This window comes from Physella acuta, unplaced genomic scaffold (assembly GCF_028476545.2).
Source record: "Physella acuta isolate Inbredline_101_S28 unplaced genomic scaffold, ASM2847654v3 ptg000730l, whole genome shotgun sequence".
In the NCBI taxonomy this organism is placed as follows: domain Eukaryota; kingdom Metazoa; phylum Mollusca; class Gastropoda; family Physidae; genus Physella; species Physella acuta.
This window is the reverse complement of record NW_026732248.1, coordinates 73,133-88,044: the sequence shown is the minus strand read 5'-3', so window position 1 is coordinate 88,044 and position 14,912 is coordinate 73,133.

Here is a 14,912-nt window from a genome sequence, read left to right as displayed (position 1 = left end):
CTAATTCCTTCTATGACGAACGTATATTTGCATTCACATTTTTTATTAGCGTGAGTTTAATGTATTTTTAAATTACCTCCTTTGTCAAAATTAGAAAAGAGTTAAGTTAATTTGATTTTTCTACCCTGCTGTTATTATGTTATTAAAATGTATCCACTTTTTCTTGGAGCCTAAACGAAAATGATATTTGAGATTAATCTTTTTAATACGATTTAGCAGTTTGCGTGTATTTAATATTTTCTTGACGTTATGCGAAAGAGTAAAAACCGTGGCAATTATAAAATAGCTCTATGCCGCTATATAAACAAACCCTACTCTAATACTTATAATAAGACACTGCGGTGCACTGCAAAGCACAGCATGGTGCGAATGTTTACTTTTATGGTTCCAAAATCTATAGCGATGACGGAAGGAAGGACTGACACACTACCAGCAGCGTTATATTATAGATATATATATATATATATATATATATATATATATATATATATATATATATATATATATATATATATATATATATATATATATATATATATATATATATATATATTTATTTATTTATTTATTTATTTATACAACTTTGTATCAATTATTTTATTTTATTTTTCATTTTAAGGCCTATTTCTGGTCAATGGCTGTGTTGGATCACTTGTCACCTTACAGTACACCGCCCTTTTGCATAATCTTTTGTTCGGACCAGGAATCTATTCAGGAGGGGGATGGAGTGGAAGTGGTAAATTTACCCCTCTCCCCTCACCCCTCCCCACACACACCAAATGAAATAGGAAACAAAAATAATTTATAAAGAAAATATACTTTTACTAGTGTCCGCATTCTTGGAAATTTAAGTTTCAGTTGCCTCCCCTTCTTTCTCTCTTCCCCCCCCCCCCCCCCTCCTTCCCTCACCAGAGAAAAAAGTTTTTGACTGCTGTCCGGCCAGCATATTCACAGCCGAACTGTCCTTGCATGCACGCTAACGACAACATTCTCTGATGTATTACCAAAAAAAAAAACACTGACATCATTAATAACTGACAGTCAATGCACGCTTGCCCCTGCTAATGTACAGCAGGATTTATCTCCCATATGACGCGGATATACACCACAACATCTAAAAAAAAATAACATTTCTAAGCGCGGACCCCACTGAGAAACACGACGACCACACGCAAAGATTGGATAGAAATAAACAATCATCTGACAAGACCATTTGTCCCATAAAAACAAAACGTTTAGCGCATGTGGTGCTAAACGTTCAAACTCTCCAGTCAACGTGGTACAATGTATTCTGTCTCCAGTACAGTGGCGTAAACATATTCGGCCAATACAGGCACACACACACACACACACATATATATATATATATATATATATATATATATATAACCAACTTCGGAATTTGTAAGACTCACATATAATATAGGGGAAGCCGTTGTCGGGCAATGAAGCTTATGACTGCTAACGCAAGTCCTGGTTTCGGACCCCGGGTAGATGATACTCGTTATCTGATCCATCTATAGGGTTGCCAGGTGTCCAGTTTTGAACTGGACAGTCCAGTATTTGAGCAGACTGTCCAGGATAAAATAAATATAAATACTGGACAAGTATATGAATAATACTCTGTTACCCCCCCCCCCCCTTCTTCTGCTTTGCGGCATACCTGAGAAGGGAAGGATGGAAAGGTGTCCAGTATTTTCGGAAAAGGTGTCTGGCAACCCTATCCATCGAGAAGAGACGATTGAAATCTTCAAAATCAAACAACTGCTACCTAGCATATTGTTCTTCGGTGGACAAAGGCTATGGAAGCCCGTCCAGAAGAAAATCAGTTGGAATCAACTGGCAACTGGCACAAAACATTTTGTCACGTAATACTTAATTATGTTGGAGGAAATCCCTACCGATTTTACAAATTAAAACGAAGAAGGATATAAAATTGACCGATTCTAGCCGATTCGCGGCGATGTTTTCGGTGGTACTGCGCATGCGTGTGTTTACAAACAAACCGCAGAACCCTAACCCTAACCCTAGCGCAACTTATAAGGTCACTGCGCATGCGCAGAACTATTGAGTCTCGTATTTTCTGTCGAAAAAATCTTTTTTCCGAGTAGTCACTTCGTATAAAATAATTATACTATTCAAATAGGCATTACTTCCCCTTCTCTGTTTTCTACCCTAACTACGCCCCTGTCTTCGTATTTTTAACGCTGACATCTCCTTCTAACGGGTGGTGTACGTCTGATCTTGTAGCAGATTCTTGTGTTGACGGCCAGGGCACGCTCATGGTGGCACCCCGTGACTGTTGCAACGATCCCCCGAGGGGGGGTCCACGTTAGATAAGAGTTCACTGAATCGCTCGGCGTTTATATTCACATGGAGATAATCGCCGTCTGCTTTCAGATCGAATTCTTCCCCCTGTTGTTTTCCTTTTTTATTCTGTAGCAGATTTATCTGTTACTTAAATTACCGCGGAGATGAAAAGAAAATAATTTCTCTATCCAAAAACAGCTGTTGCTAATTTTTTATATTTTTTTAAATAAAATGTCTATATCTAGTTCGTGTTGTTGTTTACGAACACAAATACGTGTCACGTGAGCGCCTCAAATAGACCCAGCGCGGCTAGAATGTATCAGAGATCACGGCGCAGACAAGAGATAAACCTAAACGAAGGTGGACGAAATCACCGTTCGCATCAGTGGATGGTAACACGGAACGAGAATAGCGCGGACGGCCGTGAGACCAACCAGAGATGCTGATCGCTAACTTGATGGTAGGTGAGATGAGCTGAGAGATAGATTTGGCCCACTGCCTCCACGCCATGACGGCAGCAGACGGTAGAAACCGCAGAAATGTGTTGATGCTCGGCACTTTAGCGCGGCGAATATCACAATGAAATACGAACTAGGCATTTTAGAAGGGCGAATATTAAAAATGAAATATGAACTAGGCACTTTTATTGGGGAATATCATATTGAAATACGAGCGAGGCACTTTAGCGCGGCGAATATCGCAGTGAAATAAGAACGAGGCAATTTAGTACGGCGAATATCAAACTGAAATACGAGCGAGGCACTTTAGGAGTTATCCAAAAATGACGTCACGTTTTTTTGACGACTTTTTTTTACCATCCACCCCCCCCCCCCCTCCTCTCAGTCACACATCGTTGCCAAAAGTCAGACCAATATCCCCGTAAAATGACGTCACACCTCAGCCTACAACTCGCCTCAAAATTGAAGTTGATTTTTTTCTTAAAACATCGATATTTTTCCAAAATCTTGTCTGAATTCTGTCAACATAGAGTATTTTAATCAATTCCTATTACAATTTATTAAAACAGTTTTCTAAATCGCGAAATAACGTCTAAAACTCATTATCTAACATTGCTTTTTTATATTGCAAAAGTGTGACATCACACCATCTGAACCCTCTCCCCCCCCCCCTCCATCAAAATGACGGACCCCCCTACCTCCCACGAGTGTGACGTCATTTTAGGACCACCCCTCAACCAGTGGCGGAACTAGAAAAAAAAGGCCCCCCCGCAGAATTTTTTTTTGGGCCCCTATATATATATATATATATATATATATATATATATATATATATATATATATATATATATATATATATATATATATATATGGCCCCAATAAGTTTTCGAAGTGAGAAACACCGACTCTCTAAATCTAGCCCAACACACTAAACTGACGATGAGTTTTATGAGGCTTTTATCAAAACGTTACCAACCGTGTATTTTTAGACGTGTGCCCTGTTTTCCAGAAGTTGAATTAAATATTAACAATTTCGGCAGTTCATTTCTACCAACTAGACACGCCAAGGCATGCTGTAAGTCCCTCGGCGACGGCCCAGGTGTCAGGGGAGTCACGGGGCTTTTGGGAGCTAACGGTTACATTCAGAGTTTCTTCCAGGCATCTCTTCGGGGGGGCTTTGCCCCCCCCCCCCCCCCGAAAATTTTTTACCGCCTCCCCCCGAACGAAATGAAATTTATATACTTTATATAGAAAATATATACTTTTGACAGTATACCGCCCCCCTCACCGAAAATTTCAAGTGCCCCCCCCCCCGGAGAAAAAAGTCTGGAAGAAACACTGGTTACATTACTGCACAGGGGATGGGCGCGACATATTGTTTCTTCCGGCAGTCTGGAAGAAACATTGGTGCAACACTTGATTAGATTTAGTCACCGAGTGTAGTAGCGAGACTTATTCCCAGTGTTGTGGGAACTTTTAAACGACTGGATGTGGGGGCCAACCTGCTCATATGTGATGCGCTCAGGATGACACTGTCGCCGGTGGTTTCAAGTAGTAACCTCATCCGCTTATGCAAGATCTCGGAGCGCTAAATCACATATTTCCGTTGGGCGTCCCCACTCCAATATGTAAACAAATGTTAGCCTATGACAGAAACCTTTGCGTGGCTGTCCTCAACAGCTCCCCAAGTTTTCATGGCGATTGGGTGAATGATGCAGTAATGCAAAATAGACAGAAACATGTTTTTCACATGTACAACTGTATGTGGCCAGCTCACGCGTCGGATAACCTTCTGATTTAGGGGGGGGGGGGGGGGGGGGAATCCACAAATGACGTCACATTTTTTAACGACTAACAAAAAGCCAGACCCTCACACACCCCACCTCAATATCGTCATGTATAAATAGTAATTGACTATTAATTATATAATAATGTTCAATTAATTCTAAACGTTCTAATTAATTTCTAAATAATTATATAAAAAATAATCTTACCTTCCCTGTTTTGTGAATTAGTTTAGATGTGCCTAATACTAATAGTATGCAAATAAATTAATATCTGTTGACTAGTGCTGTCTAGTGTCTGACAAAATGTGCTAAAGTGGTGAATCGTACGGTTAGGAAGTAGTTCATAAACGATACATTTATCCACTCGATACTTGCGAGGCTAAAAAAGAGGGATGGGATGGGGGTCGGCTCGGGAAAAAACTTGAAAGAGACAACAAAGCGCCTATGTACCATCGCCCATTGTAAAACTTACTCAGGGGAGATAATTCCAAGTATAGGCCTTAAAAGTTTACTATGATATTTCTTGTAAAAGTAAAAAACAAGTAAACTTATATAAAAACGAAGTTTCCAGTATTATATTCTTTTTTATTATTTGTAGGATACAAGATAGTACAGAATACAAATTCAACCACTATCACTAACACATATTAACATTGAAAAATGTTCAATGGATTTCGGCGGGTCCCTAACTAATGCCGCAAAGAAGAACCGCGCATCATAAAAGCCACTTCATATGTAGCGGCTTCTCGTGCTATTGTCTTTGTTGTTTTTTTTAAAAGAATTTTGCTGGCGACAGCGTGGGGAAATAGAACTCGGCCTTGACGATGGTTAAAAAATACAACTATAAATAAAAAGAAATGTTATCCCCATCCCCTGCCCCACCCATCCGCCACAGTACACTTTGGAGGATCGGTCAAACAGTTACGTGTCCTCTATTTAGCTATCAAAGGGGGGCAACCAGTCAAATGTGTCATTCAAATTTGAAGCGTTGCCTATATTTTACACTGTATTTTGTGTAATGGGTTTTATTTTTTTTTTGGCTGAAGAGCGTGGTATAGTGACTGTAAAATAAAGATAATCTTACCGCAGCTACAGTGTTTTACTTTTACAAACTAAATATCAAGGCAAAAATGCACGAAAATTAAATTCAAAATAAAAAAAATACTAATTATGGTCAGCAGTGGGCCCCTAAACGGCCTGCCCCCCCCCCCACCCGCATTGCGGGGTCTGGGGGCACTGTAGTTCCGCCCCTGTATAGATCTTTTGGTTGTTTTTAGGCTTAAAAGCTAGATCATTGTATCCTAAAATTTTTTAACTTTAATGTGTTTAGTGTTAATAACTAATGTTCCATTAATACGTGTACTAATTATAAAACGATTAATAATATAAAGACGAGTCTTACCTTCCTTGTTGTGTGAATTAGATTCGTCAACGAAATACTTCATCAGGTAAATGAACAACTACTGACTAGTGTCTTTAACAAAATGTGCAGAAGTGGTCAGTTTACAGTTCAGTAGTTCATAAACGGTTCGTTAATCTATACATTACATCTTATTGTAAGAGTAAGGGTGTGGTGAGGGGTAGAGGTTAGGGGGATGGGGGGGAGGGTAGAGAGTTGGGAAGGTTCAAGGGAAGGGGACAAGAAAGCGCCGATGAACATCTACATCAATAGTACCGACTTTTTCCGGTCGTCTAGAAGACCAGGATAGTCGCCGCAACATTTCCCCAGCCCGATTTTCAAAGCTTTTTTGTTCTCCTAATCGACGCCACTAAAAAAGAACGGTAGGCTGCGTCTTTGAAGTTGTCTATATGTCTGGCGGTCTCTCGAGCTATAGTCTGTGCATTTTTCTCAAAGACGTTTGCCGACTAACGTGTTTGTTTGTAACTGTAGAAGAAACATAACTCGACATCTACCTAATTTTTTTAATTTAAATTAAATTATATATTTTTTTAAATAATTTAGCCAGGATTTTTGGGCCCCCAATCGGCCTGGGCCCCCCCGCATTGCGGGGTCTGGCGGCACTGTAGTTCCGCCCCTGCCCTCAACGCGGCGAATATCAAACTAACACACGAACTAGGCACTTTATTTGCGGCGAATATTAAAAATAAAAAACGAAAGAGGTACTTTAGTGCGGCAAATCAAACTAAAATACGAACGAGGCTAAGGACCTGATTGTATGGAGCGTTTGGTTTTTCCAGCTGTTCAATTTTAAGTACTCCTGTGCGAATTTGGGGCGGGTGAACGATCGGGGTTTGAAATCACGTGACGCTTGTTTACAAGTCTGCTTCTGGGACAGTTATTCTTGGATTTCATTTAAAATTTATATCTACCTCTGTAAAAATAAAATTACTGTACTTTACTTTTCCTGGATTCAACGATATCCCTATAAAAATGACTGACAATTTTGTTGCCATGCACGTTACGTTCTTCAAAACAATAAATTACACAATTTTTATTACGTGTAAAAAAAGTGTTTTTATAAAACGACTAGCGTGCCCGTCCCCGCGGTTTGCCGCGGGGATGGTAGATAGTCTGACGAAATATATAAGAAGGGTTTCTTTAATGCGTTATCAATCCTAAATTCTTAGATGTAAGACCTTGTTTTTTTAAGTGAGTTATTTAAATGAAAATCATGCCTGCGCTTGAATTATATTTATGGGGGCACGGGTTTACCTAAACTACCGCATGAAAGCCTTAAGTGTACATTAATCACTCACCGAAATAGGTATGTAGAACACACTTCGGTGACCGTCCAGGTGTCAGGGACGTAGAGGGGCGCTCTCAGAAGCCCCCGATTACTCTACCTCAAGGGCGGGCGCCACGTTAGGCTCCGGGCTCCTTAAAACTAACGTAGGCGCCTTGGTTCTCACGGGATAACCAAGGGCGCCAAATAGCACTCCGGCGGACGCGCTTGATTCAATTTAGTGAACGACACTAATACCCCATCTTATCCATAGTCTATTGCACTTATTAAAACGAACGTAAGCGCCATAGCGCTCAGGGAAAGCCCGGGGCGCCACCACTGCGAATTTGAAAATATTTTTTTTGCAGAAACCTCACCAGGAATATTCTCAACAACTTCCTAAAGTTTCATGGCGATGAGATGTAAGATGTAGTAATGCATAAAAGACAGACAGACAGACAGACAGACAGACAGACAGACAGACAGACAGACAGACAGACAGACAGACAGACAGACAGACAGACAGACAGACAGACAGACAGACAGACAGACAGACAGACAGACAGACAGACAGACAGACAGACAGACCAGACAGACAGACAGACAGACAGACAGACAGACAGAGAGAGAGACAGACAGAGACATTCATTGATATATATATATATATATATATATATATATATATATATATATATATATATATATATATATATATATATATATATATATATATATATATATATATATCGTAAAATAATAGATATTGATTACAGTCCGCTAAAATGTGTCAACTTTAGTGGGCGGATGGGAGGAGAGGGAGCGAATATGAAGATTTCAAAATACATCCCCGAGTGCCTTAGAAGAAGTCTCCTCAGCTCGGCAATACGCTATTTTTAAAGTGAGTTACAGTTTACAGTGTGAGAAGTAGTTCATGTCATTGTTACAATTTAAAGTAGCACTAACGTGTCTTTTCAAAACTACTCCACACTTTTAAAATAAACCGGTAGTGATCTCCCCTAAACTTTCTCGAATATTCTTATATAAAACAACAGGGGATGGTAACTGGGGATATAGTTATGATTTTTAATCCATTTTAAATACTTAAGCTTTTAAAAATAGAATAGAATCTCATAAAAAAAATCATTGCGCACCAAGCAAACGCCGAATAACAACGCGTATAATAGGGCGCAATATTATTAGTACTATAAAAATTTACATTAGTTTTTTCAGAAATCGGAAGTAGCGTAAATTACTACTTCCAGTCAACGGAAATTACTCAAAATTTAACAGAAGGTAGAGAATTAGATCTTTTACTTACATGTGGAATTTTATTTATCTATCTGAAATAGTACTCAAGTTATACGCTTTTAAAAAATTCAAAGTAGGAAAAGTACCACTTCCGGTTATCGGAAATCGCTCAAAAGTTGATACGGATCTACGATTTTGATAAAATACTTATATATGAAATTTCATCAACCTAGCTGTAACGGTACTCAAGTTATCGTGTTTACACACGGACAGACACACACACACAGACACACACACACACACAGACATACGGACAAGATTGCAAAATTATGTTTTTCCGTATCAGTGAGGTGTAAAACGTCGAGATTTGTAAAAATCTCGATTTTTTTTTTTGCACGATTACAATACTTTCTCTATACTACGTATATACGAGAAAGTAAAAATAATGAAATGACATTTTTTTTCCTCCGGCCATAAATAGATATGGTAGGACGAAAATAGGAGCGCGTGAGTATATCCTTCAACTTGATGCGACTCCGAGGTGAGCTTGTTTCCACCGGGTTCTCACGTAGGGGAGGTAACTGTCTCAATGATCGGAAATCCCAACTAAAAACCACCCCAGACCACGAAACAATTACGAACGCCGTGGAAGTTGAGCTGAAACCATGAGAAAATCATCTCATTTTTTTTTATCTATCGGAGTTATTTATAGATGAAGATGAGATTATTTTTTTAAGAATGGGGGAAAACCGGTAGGTGAAAAATAAGGTTTAAGTTTAATGTCTGAAATACGAGACGATGCTATATAGTTTAATTTTGCAAGCCGATTTCTCTCAAGATACTGTTGGTTTTGTGGGAATGGTACTTTCGGAGAATGTTGCGCATAATTATGTTGTTGACATTTATGAGAATATGGCGTACAGTGAATTAAATCATGAGATTTGTACTCAGTTATATGAATTTTGTGTCAATAATGTGAATGTTGCATACACTTATGAGAATGTTGGGAACAAAAATGAGAATGTTGCGTACAATAGTTGAATGGTGTGTAGTAAGAGGAGGATGTTAAGAACATTTATGAAAATGTTAAGTACAATTCTGAGAATAGTGTGTAAATATTTGAGAATGTTGTGTACCACTTCTGGGAATAGTGTGTCCATTTTTGAGAATGCTGTATACAATTATAAGAAAATTGATTTCCATCAGGAAATACTGAATGAAGCTTAAGTTATGTTCACGTGGAAATCCGACTGTATATTACAAGTTTCTTCCATGCATCTCTTCGTGGGGGGGGGGGGGGGAGAAGGGGGGGGGGGGCTACGTCAAGCGATAAATACTGTTTTTAAAAAAAAAAACCTCTAGAAGCAACAGTCAAAATAAATACGTCGAATTTCTAAAAGAGTAAACAATTTATCTTTTTTAATTGAAGACCTATATGTTAAAATTCACAATTGTGTAAAAAAAATAGACCCAACCAAGGTCGTTACTGCTTGTTATTCGTAATCAGCTATAAAAATGTAAATCCTCAGACACGTTTTTCAGTTATTTTTTACCAACCATTAAAATGAATTTTTTTTAGCCAATTTGAATGTTCATTAGGAGGCTTAATGTACTCCAAGCATTAAAGTCATCAAATTTAATTTAACAGGTTTTGACTTCTCGGCTGACGATCTAGGTGTCGTGTTAACAATTTCGGCTGTCGTGTCGTCGGCTGTCGGCTGTCGAGTTAACTATTTTAGCTGTCGTGTAAACTATTAGGCTGTCGTGTTAACAATCTCGGCTGTTGAGTTAACTATTTCGGCTGTTGTGTGGTCGGCTGTCGCGTAAACAATTTCGGCTAACGTGTAAACTATTTCGACTGTCGTGTTAACAACCTCGGCTGTCCATCCTACATTCTTATACCCAAGTGAAAGTCTGTGGACAACTTATATCAAGTGCCTGCATAGTTTGTTAAAAAAATCCGTCTAACAGTTAGACAGTTATTGGAAGTAGTTCGTATAATCGACCCCTCAAGTAACCACTCAATCCACTGTAATAGTACTCATACAGATAGAAACAGCAAATGTGTCTATATTAATCGGCAATATTACTATTACCACACATAAGCAAACAGACAGTTACACATATTCATCAGCAGATAAATACATGAGAACAAAAAATGATACATGAGTTAATGCTTGTATTCACACAAGACCGAAACAAAATAATTTCGAGTGCTGACGAAAGGGTGTTATCGCGTGCGGTGGATCGTCATGTGACGTCACGTGCTAAAGTGGGACAGAGTGCAGTCTATATGACATCACAGTGATGTAGGCTAGTGTTGGCAGGTTGGGGGTGTCAAAGAGAGGGAGTATAAGGGGAGTGTTGAACAATGTATGGAAAGAATTACGAAATTACACTATACATACATACATGCACACTACACACAGACAGACAGACAGACAGACATACACACCCACACAAACAGACAGACAGAGAAACAGACAGACACGCACTCACACACAAACAAACAGACAGACGAACTAATATCCTACCCTAGATAGTGAATAAGGAAAAAATATCCTAACCTAGTTAGTGAATAAGGAAAAAATATCCTACCCTACACAGTGTAGTAAGGAAAAAATATCCTACCCTACATAGTGTAAGTGTAAGCAGAAGAAAGCGGATGCGCTTCTCTGGACCTAATGCTTTTTAGTGTACTTAAGGTTTGCAAGAATGTAAGAGTGTGCTGGCCATAGGAGACTGGTGGCCATTGAATGCTGGTGGCCATGCAAGTGGGTGGTCATTGAAAGTCATTGCAGTGGCGTAGCGAGGTCGGGTGTCGACCGGTGCGGCACTTAATGGAGTCACCCCCCCCCCCCCCCAGAGGCGTAGCGACCCTTCCCGGAGACAAATTTTCGATTTACACTCCCTCCCCTCAAACTTTCGATTTGCACTCCCCCCCCCCCCCTCAAGTTTTTCTCTATATCTTTTTTTTTTGTCTTGGTGTCAGCCCCCTAAATGGTGTCACCCGGTGCGGTCCGCACCCCCCGCCCCCTCCCCCCTAGCTACGCCTCTGAGCCATTGTAAGCTTGCAGCTAGTGACAGTCTCTCCTAAAAATTAGTTACACTCATTAGAGTGGCTCTCTTAGCTACCGGTGATCACATCTCTCCCCGATTCTTCCACCTTGTTTCATGATTTCGGCTTTAGGCAACAAAATGTCACGTGATCAAACCTCCCCCGTTTTTTCGTCTGGCCGCAAGATTTCTGCAGCTGCGGTAAAAGTGTCACGTGTCGCGGCTAATAAATTGGCGACCTAATTAATAAAATGGGTAATTAAAGCCATGCAACTAAGGGGAAGTTGATTATCTTTAACCTTTCGACGTCCGCCGCAGTAGTAACCGACTTACTATAAATAAATTACGCTAAACTGATAAATTAGCTCTAGCTCTAAATTTACTGCTGACTTTACCGTTTGATCTTTTTTAACTGTCTATTAGTAATTGTTTATGTACATGCATATATATATATATGTAACTAGGGGAAGTTACCAAGAGACATAACGTGTTACAGTCTGACGTCACAGTGCAGGTGTTGGCTGATGCCAAGGCGTAATATCTCGGGAAGCGATACGAAAGACGGTCTGTCAACTTTGATGTGACAGGATGCAGGTGGCTTATTAAAATCGGACTGTACGACAGAAGCGGCGTAATTAACAGTCTGGTGTAACGATTAGAATCGATTACAATTACGATTATGATAGGACCGAATATGAGTACGATTATGAAGGGGATATAAGGAAGGCGACGGCTGAGCTCGGAGTGTCTCTCAGAAAGTCTCTCAGTCAGTCAGTCAGTCCGTCAGTCTGTGTGGCAGTATCCAGTTGGTTATATTGTGTTAAGAAGGACGTTAGACATGTGTATTCAGTTAGATGAAGCCTAGTGAGGACTGTTGGGGGTCCGTTGATTCAGACTATTATTGTGAAACATCTCTCTTGATTCAATATATTATTGTGAAACATTCTTTGATTCATGTAATAAAAGGATCAATAATGAACCTGCATCTTCGAGTATCTATGCTGTGGTCAATGTTGTGTGGAATGAGTGGTTAGACTCGGGAAGGTCACATTTGGCTCTGCGAGCAGGATAAGTCTCGTTACATTTGGCGTTGTCGGCAGGGTAGTCAGAGACTCGTTACATTTGGCGTTGTCGGCAGGATAGACTCGGGGACTCGTTACATATATATATATATATATATATATATATATATATATATATATATATATATATATATATATATATATATATATATATATTACTTTCAGTAGTTTACACTTGAGTTTCATTATCTGCAGCCTAGTTCAGTATCTTTTGTATTCCTACTTTTAAATCTTAAACTTTACAAGACCAGTTGGCGTTGAGAGTCGTTTCTTTTCTTCTATGTGCTGCGCAAATAAGCTTTTAGTTATGTGTTGCAATAATACTAGGGGTGGATTAAATTAGGGTGGGGCCCCTGGTTCACAATGCTTTACGAGCCCCTGGTTCACGATGTTTGGGGGGCCCTGGTTCACAATGTTTTGGGGGCCCTTTATTCACAATGCTTTGAGGGCCCCTTGTTCACAATGTTTTGAGAGCCCCTGGCTTCACAATGTTTTGGGGGCCCCTGGTTCCACAATGTTTTGGGGGCCCCTGGTTCAAAATTCTACAAGGACCCCAGCGACTATTTTGCTATCAATACCAGTTTCGAAATTGCGAAAAAATAATTTGTGATAAAATAGTGTAAAAATGTATAGGCCTACATAGTAAAGTTCCCTTTGGAATATATCGTCACAAAAGCGTGTGAAGTAGAGTTCACCTGTTTCTGTGACCTTAGCATAAGATATTATCTAAGCGAAACAAAAGAAATGACTTAGACAAATAGGACATTTAAATAAATGTTTAAAAAACATCACATTTTATTTCTTTTTTTTATGACAAACATACATTCTATGAACATTTTATTGTAAGAATTAATAAAAACAAGCAATCTTTGTATGTATTTTATACCCGTCTGCGTAGCCATTGTTTACATAAAACGCTGAAAGAAAACACACTAAAATATCGAGGGCCTTTGCCGGATGCCTGATCAGCCTCATTAGTAATCCGCCACTGAACCTTGGGTTGCTGCCCTCCTCAGCTCTCGTCTTTTTTTTACCGCTACTCAAACTCTAATCTAGTGGATAAAGTTAGCGCAAGGATTCAAGTTGACTCAAAAAAAAAAAAAAAAAAAAAAAAAAAAAAAAAAAAAAAAAAAAAAAAAAACCTCTTTAATTGTGAAAATATAAAATACATTCCACAACAAAACATGATCGTATCACACTCACGTTGAAAGCCCAGCATGTGAGCGCACGAGTGTTATCTGATCGCGCGGTGTTACACGAGACACGATAACTCTTATTGTTATTGTGTCACTTGTGAGAACTACGTAAGGTCGTTAACTGTAAAAGGTAAAAAAAAATAACAAAAAATAATTGGGATATGATGTGCTGCAATGATATGTAAATGGAAATGTAGCTCAGAGGCGTCGCGAGTGGGGAAAGGGGGGGGGGGAGGTGCAAAGGTGCGGATCGCACTGGGTGACACAATTTTTGCCAGTTTAATTAATGATTAATTAAAGCTAAAACGTGAAAAAAATAAAATATGTACACAACTGACGATGCTGAACGGTGGGGGGGGGGGGGGGGGGGGGGGGGGGGAGAGAACAATAAGACGTAAACTTGTAACCAATAGAGAAAACAGTTCTACATCCATTTGTAGTAATAAACTTCTAGATAAACATCGTTACCACTAAGTGTGCACTGATTGAAGCTATCAACCGTAAGGGAGGGGGAGACACCAGCTGCAAAATTTAGAAGGTGAAAAATGTTGTTGCATATTTTTTTAACTGATGATACGTAGATAGGGTGACACCATCTGATAAATTTACTATAAAAATGTTTTTTACCTTAAATTAATCGATGGATTAATTACAATTGATCCATTGGTAGGAGGGGGGGGGGAGGTAATCGCAACTTTCATGAAACAATGTACCAATCAGTACAAAATACACTGTCGACAGAAGTGGATTGGGGTGACACCACATTGGAAAATTGCAAACTGCATATCATTGGATGCTTGGACCTGTCTGCTAAGTAATTAATCAATGCTAAACCAATAACCTCAGAGGAGTTTGAAAGTGTGTATATTAAACAATAACTGTACGTCTGATCGTGCAAGTTGGTTTCAGTAATTTCGTCTTATGTTGATGCCTTAGAAATTTGTCTAAATTACAGACTTTCCATAAAAACAGCTACCTTTACTTTAAAATTTATGGAACTTTGATTGCATACAGACCTTGTAAAGAATATTTGTTGAATAAAACATTTAAAATACTTTCGTTGCTAGCGGGTGTAAATAACACGAACAAA